The sequence below is a fragment of the Henckelia pumila genome, unplaced genomic scaffold, assembly GCF_033568475.1.
Source record: "Henckelia pumila isolate YLH828 unplaced genomic scaffold, ASM3356847v2 CTG_321:::fragment_1, whole genome shotgun sequence".
NCBI lineage: Eukaryota > Viridiplantae > Streptophyta > Magnoliopsida > Lamiales > Gesneriaceae > Henckelia > Henckelia pumila.
The window spans coordinates 75,001-86,640 of record NW_027331802.1 but is presented as its reverse complement, the minus strand read 5'-3'; the positions used below and the strand labels follow the sequence as shown (position 1 = coordinate 86,640).

The 11,640-nt window shown below is 38.4% G+C and overlaps 1 long non-coding RNA gene across 3 annotated transcripts; it reads right to left on the bottom strand.

Moving 5' to 3' along the window:
- Window positions 1-462: 462 nt before the first annotated feature.
- LOC140871045 (uncharacterized) lies at window positions 463-4,085 on the bottom strand. Of its 3 annotated transcripts, XR_012147594.1 has the most exons (6): window positions 3,930-4,085; window positions 3,666-3,819; window positions 2,931-3,269; window positions 2,294-2,383; window positions 833-2,216; window positions 463-602 (listed from the first exon to the last, which is right to left on the bottom strand). It is a non-coding gene; the product is annotated as an uncharacterized lncRNA (long non-coding RNA). The 3 variants fall into 3 exon arrangements; XR_012147593.1 differs by having other exon boundaries at window positions 2,931-3,819; XR_012147595.1 differs by having other exon boundaries at window positions 2,931-3,819; window positions 3,945-4,078.
- Between the last annotated feature and the right edge of the window lie 7,555 nt (window positions 4,086-11,640).

The window sequence follows — 11,640 nt, the reverse complement described above, 5'->3', positions numbered from 1 at the left end:
ACAATGACAAGTTGATGTGTCCTTTAAAATCATTTATAAGGACACTGACAAGTATATGTATTTTATTTATAGTGACAATAAAAAATGTCACTAAAGATAGCTTATAAGATCAATTTAAAATGCCTCATTATGTAATTTATGGTGACACTTAAAAATGTCATTTATACTTACCTATATAAACATTAAATTTTGTCATTAATAGTTGTTTACAATGACTTTGGAAATGTCACCATATGAGTTTTACTATGACATTTTTATATACATGATTTTATATGCTATTGTTACATAAAATTTTTCATATAATATAATATCATCCAATTTCAAGATTTTTATTATATAATTCAATCATATAACAAATTAACATAAATACAAATAAAATTTTTGAAATAAAAATTAAATGACATTCATCTTGCATTAATCAATAATGTGCAATACTAATGAAAAATTTGTCACCTCAAAAAATATCAATACACCAACAAATGTATCTAAAGTATTTAGTTTAAGAACAAATAAAAAAACTAAGTCTCATAAAGAAAAACATCTGCAACTTCTTGTGCATCTTCAACCATCTCATCTTAAACAAAATCCAATAATCCTGTCACCTATAATAAAAATTCATATATTTGTTAAATATAATGTATAAAATATTCACATAAATAAAGAAATTTAAATTTAAATTTAAACTAATGAATATCATACCAAATGAGAAATTGACAAGCTATCATTTATCCAAATATGACACTAATAATGAATCATAAGGATTGATTGTTTATTTTGAGCTAGCTAGACCATAAACATATATAGAAACAAAGACAAGTATTGTTATACCAACCTTACAGTAGTCCTTGGCACATTCGAGAACAGAGTAGCCACAAGGATCTACTAGGACATACAAGAACCTTGGACTTCCGATTATCTCGTTGATGATTCGAGGTGCAAGTTTCCCTCTGGATGCACCCAATTTCTTAACAACAATGCATCCATATTCGTGAATCGATAGGTCAGCGAAACTCCCTTTCAGTTCATTTTCCACTAAAAAAATTAGCATATGCGGTATCTACATAAGTGCTACTCATCTCAACTAAAAGACTCTGCCTACTTACTAATTTCACGGTGGCAGGAATAAAATAATTGCACCATTTATGTGGTTCCTCTGTCCATCACATAATTATTTAGATCACAATAATCTATTATCATTTCAGGTGAGTATGTATATATACCTTAGGAAATCAGTGGAAGCAGGCCCATAAGGTCCTTCGACAAAGACGTCTAGCCGATCGACCGAAGGAGAACCCAAAAATAGAATCTGATGCAGCTTTTTAGACCATTAACAAAATGCAAAAAAAAAAAACTAATGGACACATCATACAGCAAATCTAGAGAACACACGACCAACCCTTAGTTTATATGGAACCAAACCTAAAAACCCATACATCTTAACAAGATTAAAAGAATTACCTTTCAAGAAGTAAGGTTTCTTCTCATGCACGCTATGAAACAAAAGTGAATTAGAAAATACAGATGCAAACAATTAACAGAAGCAAAACACGTGGAGATAATCAATGCTTCGAAACTAGAATGAATATATACATACGAAAACTGATGAGTCGCAATCTCAATGTCTCCAGAGAAACACATGGACAGAAAATGGATTCGCAAATGAAACTAAAGCAAGGAGAAGAACTACGACAGAAAAAAAACACAAAACTTTATTTTATCACCAAATACTATAGAACAGAAAATAATAATTCATTACAAATAAATATGAACTTAAAACCACCCATTAATATCTTCTGATTTCAATTATTTAAGCTCGACCTCCAGTTAGAGGAGCAATTTACAAGCATCATTAGGAATCAAAATAACATCATTAAAATAGATTTCTAGAAACAATTTAGGCATTCAAAGTGAATCCATATGGATTTGGTTTCAGGCAAGCAGCAGAATAAACATTAACACCATGATCGGCCCATTTTGATCGGTGCTCTCTAATAAACTGAACAAGAAAAGCAGAAGGCACACTGTGCATTATAAAAAATTTGAGTAAGATATACTCTTATCAAAACACACGAACATTTACAAACGAGTGTTCTTAAATCAGTCCAATATTAATTAAAAGCAAGAAGAAATTGCCATTGTAATTTGTTAATACCCTCGCTATTTTGACAAGACGATCCGTTGTCATGACCATAGAAGAATGGCTCCTTCCGAAAAAGCTGCGAATTAGAAGTAATGATAATTCAAATGGAAATAAAAATGATTAACATATTTTTTTAACTAGAAGGATGTTTACCGTTCCAGCGAACATACATCCAAGGCTCCACATGTCTAGAGAATAATCATAGTCTTGCAGATCCACAACTAGTTCAGGCCCTTAAAGAATCTAGATGATAATAAGAAAGATAAAAAAGAAAAAGCACATGTCTCAAAGATAAAATAATGGGAACTTTGATTAACTCCATATTGGCATTGAGAAGAGACTAATTAAATGAATACTAATGCTTATATTACTGATAAAAGTGTAAATGACTGTATAACACTGAAGTTCTTTTACATGAACAAGTAAACATGTAATGAAGCTTTTTTTACTTTCGAGTTTATTTAAACTAAATAGAAGAACTCCAGACACCCCAAAATATCGTGATTCAAATTTTTAAGTAGGCAAATGTTAAACAGTTGTCTAGTACTCTAGTAACTTAGCAACAAACTGAATCACAAGCAAAATTTAGGATATATATATTCAAGCCTAGGTGGATCTGTTGAGGATATATAGTTGCGAGAATAACAGCAGAGAAGAGAAGAGTGAAAGCATAAGTGAGCCAGAAGGCAGCGACTATATGGAGCAATCTTGAAGCCTTTGGCCTCTTGAACATAAGAAGCATGAAGGTGAAAGCAAAAGAGAAGGAGAACATGATGCAGATTTAGTATACCTGGTAAAATTTTCTTTCTTCCAGCTATTGCTTTACTGGCATTACTTTGTCATTGGCATCTTTCCAATCATTTTCAACCACAAAAGCAACACGTTATGCGGAAACCTTAGCACGTGCTAGTTCACGATCCATCACTCTTTTTTCTTCCTTCCCAACATTAGAAAAATAGAAATACCATAAAGAAAGAGTTACCTAAGATCATGAAACTTTGTCTACAAAGGATCCTGCATTCATCACATCACCTTGTATCTCAGAGGAACTAAGGCATGAGGGCAACCTTAATTATGGCCACATAAGGCTTCTGATATTCTAACTCAGGAGCTAAAAGCGCATGATCATCTACAAATTGATCAAATTAGTGAGATAATTGAAGCAATAAACATAATTGTTCGACGGATGAGCATAACTACAGTTTATAACTTATATTTCTTGCCCGCAGGTTCTTCTATAAGCTACGGCACATACACAAATATGGAGCTTCTTGAAGACTATGGATTCCTTCTCCATGAAAACCCAAATGACAAAGATTTTAACCCCTTAGAACCTGAAATGTTCTCCCTCTATAAATGGCCGAGAGAAATAATTCTACATTTCTCATGATGGGAACCTTCCTACGAATAAAATTAAATTAAAATTTTCAACTATCCCTCCCAAAATCGAACATCGCGACCAAATAAAATTAAATTCAAAGGGATACACATACTCAATCGAACATGTAAAGGGACCGAAATTGACCTTAAAACTTCCTTGAAATTGAAACCAATCGAGCAGGTAACCAAAAAAAAACAGAACGACAGAGAACATAGGTTGAACAGCTCGGGTCACGGCTGGAAATAGAGCTCTGCTTTATCAAACTTCTAACTAAGCTCGGTTACAATCTCTTTGACAACTGAAATCACAGAAATAAACAAGAAATCGCTAGTAAATAGTAAAAAAAAAAAACCGAGCGCACATCGAGTTTCCATCGTGTGAGAGACAGAGGAAAATAATGCATAAGACCTCAGCGAGACCAACTTTGAGGATGATAGCGTTGGTGGTAGATGGTGAAGAAGTTGGAACGCACGGGCGACGATTTCTGGCATTGGGTGAAGACCGACGAGCAACAAAAAAGGAACAATACAGGGAGAGGGGAAGAAATTAGGGCTGATCAGTTAGTTTTTGGGAGAGAGATGAAAAAAGTAGCGGCCAAATAATGTAATTTTTGGAGGGATAGTTGAAAATTTAGCATAGTTCGTGGTGGGAAAAATAGATTATTTTTAGTGACATTTTTTAAAAATGTCATAATAATATATCTAATTAGATTTTTTTTTCATTAAAATTTTGATTTTTAATCAGTGTCATGATATGTGTATATATAATGACATTGTTGAAAAAATGTCATTAAGAAAGTTTTAGGAAAACCAATTTTTCTTGTAGTGGCATGCGTTTTATTATTTTTTAGATGTGTATTCCGGATATATGCAAATTACTATAGCACCTGAGGACCAACATAAAACCACTTTTACACGTCCTTATGGTACTTTTGCATATAAACGGATGCTGTTTGGATTGTGCAATGCCCTTGCCACTTTTCAGAGGTGTATGATGGCTATTTTTCATGATATGGTTGAAAAGTTTATAGAAGTGTTTATGGATGATTTCATTGTGGTTGGATCGTCGTTTGATGCATGTTTATTTAATCTAAAACAAGTGTTGCAGAGATGTGAGGAAATTAATCTTGTGTTGAATTGGGAAAAATGCCACTTCATGGTGAAAGAGGGCATTGTTTTAGGACATAATGTGTCTGAGGTAGGTGTAGAGGTAGATCGAGCAAAACTTGAAGTAATTGAAAAACTTCCACCCCCCACGAATTTGAAAGGAATTCGAAGTTTTCTTGGGCATGCAGGTTTCTATAGGAGATTTATTAAGTATTTTTCTTCCATTGCTAAACCCCTCACTAATTTGTTAATCAAAGAGGTGCCTTTTAATTTTTCTGCTGAGTGCTTGCAGGCCTTTCAGATATTGAAGCAGAAATTAACCACGACACTAGTGATAGTAGCGCCTGACTGGAATCTTCCATTTGAATTGATGTGTAATGTCAGTGACACTGCATTGGGAGTCGTGCTTGGACAAAAGAGGGACAAAGCACTTCATGTGATTTACTACGCCAGTATCACCCTGTCAGCCGCCCAACTGAACTATGCAACTACTGAAAAAGAACTTCTCGCAGTCGTGTTTGCCTTAGATAAATTTAGGTCTTATTTGGTGGGAAGCAAAGTCATCATTCACACGGATCATTCGGCATTGAAGTATTTGATGAGCAAAAAGGATGCTAAACCCAGGTTAATTCGTTTGGTTTTATTTTTGCAAGAATTTGATTTGAAATTTGTTGACAGGAAGGGCGCGGAAAATCAAGTTGCAGAACTTGGATATATGCCTGGTGGTCCAAGGTTCTAACCCTGGGGAGGGCATGAAACTCCCCTTTCCAGGTGGGGAGAAAGGCCCATGAGTTAGAGTATGGTTGGGCCGGCCCAGAGCAGAGGCCAGAAGGGCTAGAGCAGAGGGTGCGTGCCAGTCCATTACAAAAAAAAGGCGCCCTTTTTTTGTAATGGACTGGACCCGAACCCTCTGCTCTAGCCCATCTGGCTTCTGTTCTGGGCCGGTCCAGCCATATTCTAACTGATGGGCCTTCTCCCTACCTGAAAAGTGGAGTTTCATGCCCTCCCCAGGGATAGAACCTTGGACCACCAGGCATATATCCAAGTTCAACTCAATCCTGGTACCATTGAGCTAGTCTAGCTCAATGGTACCAGGATTTTTTGTAATGGATTGGGCCCGCACCCTCTGCAGAGGACATAATGGTACATGGATTGAAAGAACTTTGGATATATTCCTGGTGGTCCAAGGTTCTATCCCTGGGAAGGGCATGAAACTCCCCTTTAAAAGTGGGGAGAAGGCCCATGAGTTGATAGAAGTGAGACACCATGTGTCATAGGGTCGTACCTTTTGGACTTGTACTGTATTGATTATTCGAATGAACCCTATTGTCGAACTTGTATTGTTAAACATCGTTTTGTTGGTGTTTTAGACTAATTAGAATTCTTGTATTTTGATGTTTGAAGTTTGGTTGCTGTTGGTATTGTATTTGGAACTTGGACAGTAGTTTTCGAGGTCTTTTTGCCTTAATTCGAAGAGATCGCGCGGGCGCGCAATGGGTTCGCGCGGGCGCGCAGCTCCTGGGGAGAATTTAATTTTTGGTGCGTGAGCATCGCGCGGGCGCGCGATGCTTGGTGCGCGCGCGCCGTTAGTGTACGAAGGTAGGGCGCAGGCGCTCGATTCTTAGCGCGGGCGCGCAGTTATTTTGCGAAGCCTATGCGCGGGCGCGCCTGATTTGGCGCGGGCGCGCAGTGTTTTTATTTAAAAAAAATATATATTCTTGATTACTTTCCGCAGTCTATATTGTTCAATTATTTGTATTTAGTCGAATTTAGAGAATTAGAAACGGGGTCTCACAAGAAGCTTGTCACTTCTAAGCAAACAAAGAGCAATTTAGAGTTTTATAGTGGTCAGCCTCAGGTTGGGAGCTCATCTAGCATGCGCCCACCATCACCAGCACCTCCTCGCTGCACCGCTCAGGACATGGCCATTGAGGGCTCCGCCTTCAACCACTATGCCATGGAATATTTTCAGGCTACTTACACTCATCTTCAGAATGTGGAAGACATGATGCGCAACATGGCGACTCAGTTGAGACTTGACACTTCGGGATTTTTAGCAGCACTTCATTATCCGCCACAATTCCCATTCCAGTCTGATATGCCGACTCAGTTTGTTCCCGTGGCACCGCAGGATCCCTCCATTTCTGACGAATAATAAGATGACTTGTCACCAGGGGAGTCTTTTTGTTTCTCTTTTAGTTATGTTTTCATTTTGTTTCTGTTGTCGTTGTTTGTTTTCCGAAGAATTGAGGGCAATGCTTTGGATAAGTATGGGGGGTGTTTAGTTGTTTAGTTTTCGTGTTTTGGGTTCATTCTGTTTGCATTCATTTTGTTTCGTTAGTTTCATCTAGTTCGTATTCATAACATATCATTTTGTTGCTTATGTGTTGAGTCAAGAAAGAATTGGATAGCATGGCCAATGATGAAACTGCTTTTTTTTTGTACCAATTTTAACCGGTGAAACAAATTAGATGAATGATCTCTAATATACTCTGTGACTTGTGATAGAATCTGAGTTTGAAAAATGCAAACATAGAGATGATTGAGGCGTTGTTGGGATTTTTGGGCCTGATTTTCTTTGAAGTAATTATCTCTAGTTTCCCTTTTGAGCCTACACTTATATGAGTACATGAGGTACATTTTCTGAGTTTGTTGATAATCATCATTTCCTTTTGATGATTGTATGTTTCTGCACTGATTGAATTTGTGTGATTTGATGGTGAATTGAAATTTGTCTAGAACTAGTTCGAACACTCTTCGAGGCGCAATACAGGCAGAACTGTGATTAGGGATGATCTAGGCAATTTTTCTGTGAATCTTTTGAGCCTTTCATGCTGCCCATTGATACATTCTATCCCTAGTACCTTATTTGAGCTTTAATGAAATCGAATGTCATGCGTGAAAACGTGTGATAAACCCCCATTCGTCATCTATTCAAGGTCCTACATTCAGTACCTTTTAATAGCTTATACACTAATTCCCACCTTAAAAGGAGTAAGTTGAATTTGTGAATTATCTATTCTCCTAAATTTGAATTTAAAGAGTGGAATGGTGTGAAAAAAAAGAGAAAAAAAGAAAGTAGTGGTGAAAAAGAAAAAGAATAAAACAAATTTATAGCATGGGTTGAAAAGGGAAATATGAAAAACGAAGTGAATCAATGGTTTGATGAGGTGATTTGGAATGAAACAAGAAGAAGTAGGTGAATAATAATAGTACTCATAATTTACTCATTGCTTTGAACTGTTATCCTTCATTTGTAGCCATAAGCCTGGCCTAACATTACAAGCTTATTAAGTCCTCTTGCCCGAGTCACAGTTGCCCAATATACTAGTGGAGAAGAGTTGTGAGAATCTTGCATATGGACTGTTGACAGACACTGTTGATAAGCATGAATTTAAATCAATACATGCACGCACTATTTTTTTTGGTATTAAACTGATTGTGACTGTGTTCATACCATTTGTTTGATCCCCTTGTTACATTATAAAGTCCTCATGATTTAGGAATGTGTGGATTGGATTTGGATGAAGGCACTTGGAAGCATGAGTTGAAGAGATTATAAATTCATGCGGTGAACTAGTTTATTTATAAACTTTTGCATTTTATTGTTGAGGCCATTGCACCATAGTATTTCTTGATTTTTAGTTTTGTGTGTTTGCATGTCTTGCTCGAGGGCGAGCAAGGTTTAAGTATGGGGTTGTTGATAAGTGTGTTTCATACGCATTATTTTATGTCTATTTATATTTATTTTGCATGCATTTATTTTATTTTCGTGAGTTTTATTAGTATTTTATTTTATGTGTTTGCATTATACTCTCCTGGTTGAATTTTATAGGAAAAGAAGCAATTTTTGGAGTTTCTGTGTGGACAAGCCGCGCACGCGCGAGGTCTACTCCTCGCGCGTGCGTAGAAGAAATCAACAGAGGGATTCAAGCCAAGGCACGCGCGGGCGAGCTCCTGCCCCGCGCGCGCAGAAGAAACGGACAGAGCGTTGTTGCAGGGAAGTCGCGCGCGGGCGAGGCTTTCTAGAGGCCACTGACTTTCAAAGCTATGCGCGCGCAAGATATCCCAGGCACGCGCGCGCGTGTTCGTGAGGCACAAGATCTGAGAATTTCATGTCCTCGAGGATTCTAATTGGCGCGGACCTATAAATAGAAATTTTATACTCTTTTTGCAGACTTTTGTCTCTTTGATTACACGCAAAGAACACGGCGGTTGCGGAACCAATTTCTTCAGATTTTCTTCTATTCTAGTATTTTTATTTTTATGGTTTTGAACTTTGTTTAAATTATGAATTTGATTAGTGAGTAGTTTTCTCTTTCGATCAAGGCCATGTGATTGGGCCAGACAGTTTATGTATAAAACTTGATTTGTTTATTTGAGATTTTTAGACTTGATTCTATTTTATTGATTGTTGAAGTCATATTTGCCATGTGAATTTCTTGCCCAGTTATTTGTTTGCATGTTAATTGATTCCAATTCGACAAAGGAGTTTTCGATTTTGATCGCTTCAATAATCAACAAAGTGTAAAACTGACTAGAAATAGAATTCTGTTTCATTATGTGGTTTAGGTGTTTACTGAATTTTCACAGTTACTCATGCATTCGAATTTGATTAGAATTACGAAAGATTAGTTCATCAATATTTAAATAGGTTTGATTGTTCTAGAAATAGTCCTTCGAACAAATTAGGAAAATTCCCGTGAATTAAGATTAAGTCTGATGTCTTAGATTGATTGTTTGTTACATGAATTGTCTGGTACCTACGTGAGTCCTTGATCAAGCTTTTCCCAAATTTGATTTAAATCAAAATTTCTGCTTTGTTTTAATTAATTAAATTTTATTTGCAATTTTAATTAATAGTTTAAAATTTGAATCACTATTTTTCATTAGTGTAGATTAAGTAGAAATAATTATATTTTGGTATTCATATTTATACAGTCTCTGTGGATTCGCATCTGAACCTTTGTCAACTATATTATTACTTGACCTGGTACGCTTGCCAGTTGATTTTTAATCATACAGATTTAGACGGTCACATGCCCAATATGTTTTCGCTGCGCAAGAAGGGACTCAACTTACCGAGACACACCAACGACCACTCACGTGTTGTTACGTACGCAAATTTTCGAACACCTAGCAATGACCATAATGTGCTCTCCGGCCCCAATGCGTCCGGAACCGAGGGACTTTGATGGTCACATGGGAGCTTAAGAAAACCAATGCTCAAGGCTATTGCGGATCAAACATGCAACGAGAGTCCACATGGACGCGTTCGAACAACTGCCGCAAGAAAGAGATATCATATGATCGAACCCACTTGAAACATCTTGCGCGAGAACTCACGGCCCAATCGATCTAACCGAACGACATGGGGATGCAAGCCTTACTGGAGTTTCAAGCTTATTCTCAACCTCATATGCAAGCACAGATATCCAGACACGAAGATGTGGGCAATCAATCGCAAGCAAGACCCATGCTCCAATAAAGAGAACGGGATAGGCACGACTGCTCCCCGCTCGCCGATCCATGATAGCAATGACCATAATGTGCCTTCCGGCCCCAATGCGACCTAAACCGAGGGACTTTGACGGCCGCATTGGAGCTTAAGAACACCAATTCTCAAGGCTATTGCGGATCAAACATGCAACAAAACAATCGAGCATCTCCAACCCCGATAAGTGTCACAAATGCACCTCGAACTCTAAGACATTTGATATTGCCCCCATGATTTGACCGACCCGACTATGGGGGGAAAATCCTTGACAAAGTAGTCCCAAGCGCATTAATGCAATACCGATGCATGCAAGATTGCTCGCCGCTCGCCGATCCACGATAGCAACGACCATAATGTGTCTTCCGGCCCCATGCGTCCTAAACCGAGGGACTTTGATGGTCAAATGGGAGCTTAAGAACTCCAATGCTCAGGGATATTGCGGATCAAACATGCAACAAAACAATCGAGAATCTCCAACCCCAACATGTGTCACAAATGCACCTCGAAATCTAAAACATTGGACATCGCCCCCTTGATTTAATCGGCCCGACTGTGGGGGAATCCTTTGCCGGAGTCCCAAGAGAATTTATTCAATACTGAGGCATCCCCCGCATGGACGCATCCAAGAAATTGCCCCAAGCATGAGATATCATGGGCGAACGAACATAAAAGTCTCGAGCATGAACCAAAAATCCCCGTTGTTGTAACGGACCGACTTGGAGAAGAGAGGCCATACTAGAATCTCAAGCTTATTCTCAATCTCACGCAAAGCACAAAAACAAGAACGCAAAGATTCGGGATGGGGGGAGGGCCGGTGAGGTGGGGGGAGGCACAATCGATAGAACGAAATTTTGAATCCCGTTTCAAAGCATTGTGCAAACATTAGCTAAGAAGAAACGAGTGATGAACGCGTACGCACGCTTGATTCCCAAACATCTAATCTTTCTTTCCGACAAATCGTAATGGGAAACAAGCCTACAAAGAGTTCAATGCACATTTATCAAGCTCATGCGTGCACTATAACAAAAAACGGGGTTCGAAATGGCGCCCGGGTGAAAAATCTCCGCCGCCGGTCGCCGGCTGGAGCGGTGGCCGGAGGCGGCGACCATCGGGAGAGGGTGGCATGGGGTTGGCCGAGCATGGGGGGCAATGGCAAGCATTGCCCCAACACCTCAACAAAGCCCATGACCAAACACCCTCCTCCTCCTATAGTATACTTAGAAAAAAAAATCCAAGTTTCATAAAAAGTGCATATTTAGGCCGAGGAATCATAATAAAATTTTTCTTTTTAAAATTTTTTTTTTGTGGGCCAAATGCAAATCCGACAACATAAATGTCTTATTTATGCATGAGAACGCGAGAGAAAAAAATATTTGTGCCGTGAGAATCATCGTTTGGCTCGCTCGTTTGCGCTACGCACCGCACGTGGCCGCCCGCCTATGCGCACGGTGCTCCCAACTTGGGCACCCATGGTGGCACAAAACCAACACCATAGATGCATTATTTATGCATGATA